Source organism: Castor canadensis, chromosome 8 (assembly GCF_047511655.1).
Source record: "Castor canadensis chromosome 8, mCasCan1.hap1v2, whole genome shotgun sequence".
Lineage (NCBI taxonomy): Eukaryota > Metazoa > Chordata > Mammalia > Rodentia > Castoridae > Castor > Castor canadensis.
Window position 1 is genome coordinate 94,395,575 of NC_133393.1, and position 8,371 is coordinate 94,403,945.

General features: G+C 34.5%; 1 pseudogene; it reads left to right on the plus strand.

The window, feature by feature from the left end:
* Positions 1 to 7,053: 7,053 nt before the first annotated feature.
* Positions 7,054 to 8,001, plus strand: LOC109675062 (olfactory receptor 6C3-like; annotated as a pseudogene).
* The last annotated feature ends 370 nt before the right edge of the window (positions 8,002 to 8,371 follow it).

An 8,371-nucleotide genomic window follows, 5' to 3' on the forward strand; every position in this document is an offset into this window, starting at 1 on the left:
AGGGTAATTAGATCACAAGATGCTGACTGTATCAATGTATTAATCAATCAATGCTTTCATGTCTGAATGAACTATTAAGATATGGGGACTATCAGAGAAAGTGGGTCACTGAGGGTAACTTTAAAGGATATATCTTGTCCCTGGACCCTTCCTATTAGGCTCTTTCTGCTTCTGAGCTACCATGAGGTGAGAAGCTACCCTCTGTAATTTCATTCCATCATGATTCTTTAGCCTTGCCTCAAGTACATTAATAAAGGAGTCAGCCAGTCATGGACTAAAGCCTCTGAAGCAGTTTTCCAAAAGAAATCCTCTGTCCCCCATGTTGTTTTCTCAGATATTTTGTCATGGCAATGCAAAAGCAAACTAACACAGTGAGGATCTCACTTGCTAGAACTTACAGTCCACAGATTTTACTTAAAAAAATTAATCTGTCAAGAAGTATTTAGGCAAAGTGTTTGTGTAAACCTTAAACAACTATTATGAATTCTAAAATGCATTTTAAATAATATAAATCAATATTTCATGAGAGAAAATGTGCTATCATTCTCATTTTTGTGCAACATTCTTAATGATTATCATGAACTGAAAAACAGTAAAAAAATCTCTCTAAGAAAGGAAAAAGAAGTGATAGAAATTATAACAATTGTACTTATGCAAATGAAAACATACAGATTTGTAATTAATAAAGAATGTAATGATGCACCTTAAGCCCCAAAAAAACAAGAACAAACCAAATGTTAAATCAACAGACAGGGAGACATAATAAACATCAGGGCTGAGAGCAATGAGATTGAGACCAAAATCGCTATACAAAGAATTAATGAAACAAAGAGCTGGTTATTTGACAAGATTAACAAGTTTGACACACCTTAGTTAACAGTACAAAATGGAGGAGGAAAAGGACCTAGATTAATAAAATCAGAAATGAGAAATGGGACATAACCACAAATAATAATGAAATCCAGAGAATTATTAGAGAGTACTTTGAAAACTTCTATACAAGCAAACTGGAAAATCTACATGAAATGGATAAATTTCTAGATGCATACAACCAACCAATACTGATACAGAAGATGATAAACACCTAAATAGTCTTATTACAAGCAATAAAATTAAAGCAGTAATAAAAAGCCTTCCTACAAAGAGCCCAGGGCCTGATGGATTCATGGCCAAATACTACCAATGCTTTGAAGAAGAACTAAAGTGCATATTACTCAAATTTTTCCAGGAAATAGAAGTGGAAGGATCACTACCAAACTCATTTTTTGAAGCCAGCAATACACTCATTCCAAGACACAATAAAGATGCAACCAAGAAAGAGAATTATAGGCCAATATCTTTAATGAATATAGACACAAAGATTCTCAACAAAATACTGGCAAACAAAATTCAACAACACATCAAAAAGATCATAGTCCATGACCAAGTCAGTTTCATTCCAGAGATGCAAGGAAGTTTCAACATTTATAAAGGCATAAGTATAATACAATGTATAAACAGAAGCAAGGACAAAAATCACATGATCCTCTCAATGGATGCAGGAAAATTCATTCATAAAATTCAACACACTTTCAGGATAAAAGCACTGATGAACCTAGGATAGAAGGAATGTTCCTTAACATAATAAAGTCTATACACAACAAGAGCTAACCACTGAAACCATTCCAGTAAAGTCAAGAATGACACAGGGATTTACACTTTTTCCACTTCTATTTAATACAGTTTTAAAATTTCTGGTCAAAGCAATAAAACAAGTGCAAGAAATAAAAGTCATTCAAATAGGGAAAGAAGTCAAACTGTCTCTATTTGCAGATGATATGATTCTATACCTAACAGACCTAAAAACTCTACAAAAAAAACTGTTAGAAATCATAAACCTTTTTGACAAAGTAGCATGATACAAAATTAACATAGAGAAATAAGTAGCCTTCCCATATACCAACAATGAAGAGACCAAGAAAGAAATCAGGAAAACCATCATTTACTAGACCCTCAAAAACAATACAGTATCTTGGAATAAATTTAACAAAAGAAACCAAAGATCTTTTTGATCAATAAACCACTGGAGAGTGGTTTATCTTCTTCTACCAAGAAGATTGGTAGAATCAACATTGTAAAAATGGCCATACTACAATAAGCAATTTACACATCCAACACAATGCCTATAAAAATTACAATGACATTCTGCACAGAAATAGAAAAATCAATCTTGAAATACATAAGAAAATACAAAAGACCTCAAATATCCAAAGCTATTCTGAGCAAAATGTTCACTGTTGGAGGCATCACAATACCCAACTTCAAACAATACTACAGAGCCATTACAATAAAAATTTCATGGTATTAGCACAAAAAACAGATAGAGAGACCAATGGACCAGGATAGAAGTTCCAGACATAAATCCACACATCTATAGCCAACTGTTCTTCATCAAAAGAACCCAAAACACAACATGGAGAAAGGACAACTTCTTCAACAAATGCTGTTGGGAAAACTGCCAATCCACATACTGTGGAAGACTGAAACTAGATCCCTGTCTTTCACCTTGTATCAAAAGCAGCTCAAAGTGGATCAAAGACCTTAATATAAAGCCTGAAATTTTGAAACAAATCCAGGAAGCAGTAGGAAATTCAATGGAACAGATAGGTATTGGGACCAACTCCCTAAAAAGAACTCAAAAGGCTTGGCGTCTAAGACAAAGAATGAACCAATGGGAGTGGCTCAAACTAAAGAACTGCACAACAAAAGAAAATAGCCACCAGATTCAAGGAACAGCACACAGAATGGGAGAAAAATCTTTGCCAGCTACTCATCCAGTAAAGGACTAATATCCAGAATCTATAGGGAACTCAAAAATCTCAACCCCTAAAGAATCAACATCCCAAAGAAGAAATGGTCTCATGAGTTAAACAGGAAATTCTCAAAGGAAGAGGTACAAATGGCCAGTAAATACATAAAGAAATGTTCAATTTCCCTGGTTATAAAAGAAATGCAAATTAAAACGACACCTAGATTTCATCTTACCCCAGTTAGAATGGTCACAATCAAGGGCAACAACAACAAATGATGGTGAAGATAAGGCAAAGCAGGAACCCTTATACACTGCTGGGGGGAATGCAAATTAGTACAACCATGGAAAACAGTGGGAAGATTTCCAAAAAATTAGAGACAGAACCTCCATATGATCCAGGGATACTACCCATGGGCATCTACCCAAAGAAACATAAGACATGATACTGTAGAGATGCCTGTACACTGATGTTCAGCACAGCACCATTCACAATAGCTAAACTTTGGAAACAACCCAGGTGCCCTCAGTGGATCAAGAAAATATGGCATATACACAAAATGGAATATTACTCAGACATAAGGAATAATGCCATGTGGTTTGAAGGTAAATGGATGCAATTGGAGGACATCAAGTTAAGTGAAGTAAGCCAGGCTCAGAAACACAATGGCTTCATAGATCCAAAAGATAAACATATACACAGAAACAAGCATGATCATACACAAAAGCTCAGATGTAGAACTTGATTGTAATAGTGGAACTACTCTATGGAACTCAGGGAAAGAAGGTAAGAAAATAATAGAACTTCAGTAATATTGTAAAATATAAAATGTGAAGGTACAGGATATAAAAATGCATAATGAAAGTTGTTGAAAAATGAAGGGTGGGAGGTAAAGGTGTAAGAATAGTGTAAGAGGATGAGTGGACCAAAGTAAAGTAAACCCACAGTAAGCATACATACAGAAACCACCTTGGGCATCAATTTAGATGTTAATAATGAAAAACAGGACTATAAAATAGGTACAGTGTGTGCAAGGTACTGGGGGGGGAGTGTGAATCAAGGAGATTGAAGTGACAGGATACGGTTGATGGACTTCATATACATGTATGAAAAAGACCTAAGAAACTCTTGCAATTGCTGTAAGGCAGGAGGGGATTGAAGGGAAGAGATGATGCCGGTAATGTTACTAATATATAATATAAGTCTAATTAGAAATGTCACTATGATTCCCCCTTGTATAACAATATATGTTAACAAAACTTTAGAAAATTACTTCAGGTATTTTTCATAGGAAATGAAATGAATAATATTTGAGAGTGCACAACTTATTTCTCCTATTCTTTAATCAAACTCCCAGGGGATGGCAGTTGTCCCACATATTTTTTTGATGAGTAGTTTCCCTGTTGTAGCTGTTTCTCTCAGGGAATGTAGAATTCATAAGGATCATTATGAGATATTAGAATGTGTAAAATAATGAGGTAAGCTAAATCACTTTCTAATCCCTAATAAACTTTCCCTTACCTGCTTCTTTTTACTGTCACAGCTTCTTCAACACTCAGAAATCCTATTTTCAATCCTCCTTGTATTATGATTTCAGATGTTTTGGGATTCAGGAATTTTTCCTCTTCTGCCCACCTGATTCACCATATGACTACCTTATATCAGGAAATACATGGTAGAATAATTTACTCTGTGAATTGAGATATTAAGTGTGAGTTGAGAACATCAGGTAGCAGGAGGCATGAAGAATATATTCTGAGGGCAGGATAGGTGTGAAGTCATACCATTTTCACGGGACTCATTCACTCTGCCTGGCTTTCACACAATGCCTTCTTCCAACTTCTAGTGCAGAAACCTCAGTATACAAAAGATTACTCTTTTTCATCCATGTTTGAATACAACAAAAAACTTTTAAAATTATGTCCACTGTTATGAAACTAGATCAAAGGAAATCCTCTTTATAGTTCACACAAATGAATTCACATATCTACCTTACAAGGGAGTGCTGCACTAACCTGTATTTCCGTGTTCTAGAGTGCCCTGTTAGAATCAACTTTAAACAGAGTTTCGCCACTTCTTTGTGTGTGGATGTGGGTGGAGAATGAGTCCATGTTTACATTAGGAAAATGAAGTTTGGTAAACAGGAAACCAGGCTAAGGTATCAGCTGACTGGAGCACTTTGCTGTTATTTCCCTTTTTGCTTGGCTTTCCAGAAAGATGTGTGATGACGTTACCACTTTTATCAAACTCCTCTCTGCTGACATACTTCTTTTCCTCAACCTAGTCTCTCAGGGATTTATATAGTGACAAGAGAAGGTAAATTGGCTTATCCTTGTATGGGATTCAATCTTTACCTTATCAAGAGAGCTTTGATACATTTCACATTCCAGAATCTTAGAATTCTCAGAACTAACAACAGCAGGTTTTTTAATTCAGGCTAGTACAATGTTTCTGTTTATATGGAAAAATAAAAGCTATGAAAGAGAACTTTTTCTACTAAAGCTGAGACTCCTAGAAATTGTACCTTTATTTCAAGCAGTACTTTTTCTGTGTGAGAGGCATTTATGTAATAGATATTTCCTGAATTACACTATTAATATATGTCATGTTTTAAGTAAATAAAAACAAATTTATGATTATAATTCTGATTATTATCCAACATATCAAATGTATGTTTTGTATTCATAGACAAAGGTATTTTTGTTTATCATTGAAAAGTTTATTTTGTTGAAACAAGTTGCAACAATTCTCAAATTATAACTTTAACAAATTTATATCTATTAATTATAGATTTTCATGTTTCAGCCATCATTCAAACTGCAACAATGGTTTCCATCTTTAATCTGACACTTTTAATGTCTGATTAGAGTGACAAAATATGTATATTCCTTAAGGAAAACTATGCCGTTGACAAAAACAAAATAAAAGAGGGAAAATTGTCCACTACCAGGTTTGATACATATTGTGGTTCAACTAGACAACTCAGTTGAGGATAACTATTGTCACATGTCTTTCTTTTATGTTAAATGAAGAAAGTCACATAAAAAAATAAACTGATAACTTATCATAGACAAAATGCTACTCTCCACTTATAAGGAGAATATGACAGACAGAAGTCATCTCTGTTACACTTCAAAGCCTTAAGGTCTCTATGATATAAACCATACTGAAAGTTTTATTTAGTCTAATTAGTCTTTGGTAAGGGAATCAATGCTGTATTATGGCATAAAGAACTGCCTTATAAGTTCATTTTTAAGAGTAATAAAACAAAGTGAATAACCACAAAAAGTCAATTACTAAATATAATAACATGGAAGTCAAAGACATAAATGCAATAGTATGTTGTAAAACTATATTTTCAGGTCCATTTGCATATTAATTTCTCTGATTTCTACTTTCTTTCCCATATTTAAGGACTTTACCCTTGCTTACAAGCAAGGCAGCTCTAGGCAATGTATTTCTACCACAAATGCAGTTAGTTCCATAGTTATATTTCAAAGAATACATGTTAAGAATAAAACTTATCACAATATTTATAAAAATTACTAATTGTACCAGGAGCAGTGGTTCACATCTGTAATCCCAGCTACATGGGAGATTGAGACAAGAAGGATCAAGTTAGAGGCCAGCCCAGTCAAAAATTTTGTGAGATCTAATCTCAACAACAATATAACACTCAGTCTGGTGGTGCTTACCTGTCATCCCAGCTACATAAGAATCATGAGAACGATTACACTCCAGGCAGTCCAGGGAAAAGCATGACATCCTACTGAAAAAAAAGAGTGCTGAGCCCTTTCTCGTGCAGCAACTTCCTAGCAGGTATGAATTGTGAATTTCCACCAAAGAAAATTTTTAAGTTTGTAAATGACATCAGAACTAAAAGTAAAATTTAAATTTCAGATGTAAAAGCAAACAATCTTAGAAAATGTAAAACAAGTTCCAAATACTCAAACTACAACAGTGCAAATAAATATGGTAGAAATCTGTTACTCTAATGTGTATACCACAAAGAAAATTTGATTATTTGAAGAAGTTTCATGAAGAATCATTGATGATGACTTTTACATGTAGACCTGTGAACATGCTTACTTTTCTACTATAGGCTGAGTATACATTTTTTCTTTAGTAAAAGGGATCACATATCACAAAATTCCAATAGGAAAAGAGCTGTTCACTATATTTCATTGCCAATATTCACTTGTTTTACATTAAATTCAATATCTTATTTTTTTCCACCACAGATATTGTAAAAGAAATAATCAGAATGAGAAACCACACTGTGATCCCAGAGTTTATACTCTTGAGCATATCAGACAACCCAGAACTTCAGGTTGTAACTTTTATCTTTTTATTTGTGACTTATCTATTAAGTGTCACTGGAAACCTAACCATCATCATGCTGACATCGCTGGATTCACATCTAAAGACTCCTTTGTATTTCTTTCTACAGAATTTCTCCTTCTTAGAAATTATATTCATGAGTGTTTCCATCCATAGATTTTTCTGGTCAGTAATTACTAAGGTCCAGACCATTTCCTATAACAACTGTTTAGCTCAATTATTCTTCTTCATCTCCATGGTATGTCTGAATTCCTTCTTCTGACTGCAATGTCCTATGATCGTTATGTTGCCATCTGCAAGCCTCTGCCTTACACCACCAACATGAATAGGTAAATTTGTACCCTTCTTGTCTTCACTTCTTGGCTGGCAGGATTTCTGACCATTTTCACACCACTCATGCTTATCCTCAAGGTAGATTTCTGAGCTTCCAATGTCATTGATCACTTCTCTTGTGACTATTTCCTATTTTACCAGCTCTCATTTTCAGACACATGGCTGTTGGAGAGGATTGGCTTTTACTTTGCCTTTGTTACTCTGTTGTTCACACTGGCATTAGCAATTCTGTCCTACATATGCACCATGACCACCATGTTGAGAATTCCATCTGCCACACAGAGAAAAAAGGCTTTCTCCACCTGTTCCTCTCAGTGGATTGTCATCTCCATCTCTTATGGAAGTTGTATATTTATGTATGATAGCCTTCAGCAACAGAAAGAGCATCATTGACCAAAGGAGTAGCAGTTTTCAACACTTCTTTGCTCCCAAGTTGAACACTTTTATTTATATCTTGAGAAATCAGCAAGTAAATCAAACCTTCAAAGACCTGGTTCATAAACAGTGTTTTATAGAAGAAAATGAGAGTATGTATTGACATGAATAAATACCATTGTGAGAATTCAATAAAGCAGAAATCACATTCAATCACCCTCTATCTTCCTGTATCCATCTCAGACCTTCTTCAAATGCTGAGCTCATTAGTGTCAGATTTCTTTTTCAGCTGAAAGTGACTACATTGTATCTTCCTTAGAACTACCTGTTAGTTCCATGTAATTGATTTACAATTCTTTTATCTATTTTTTTTCTTTTTTCTGAGACAGGCTGCAGCTGAGTAGCATAGTGTGATTTGAAACTTCTGATTCCCTTGCAGTTACCTCCAGAGTAGCTGAAACAAAACCAGTAGTCCAAACTTGATTTACACCTCTGAATAGAAAACCAATGACTTAAGGCATACAACCTTTTCT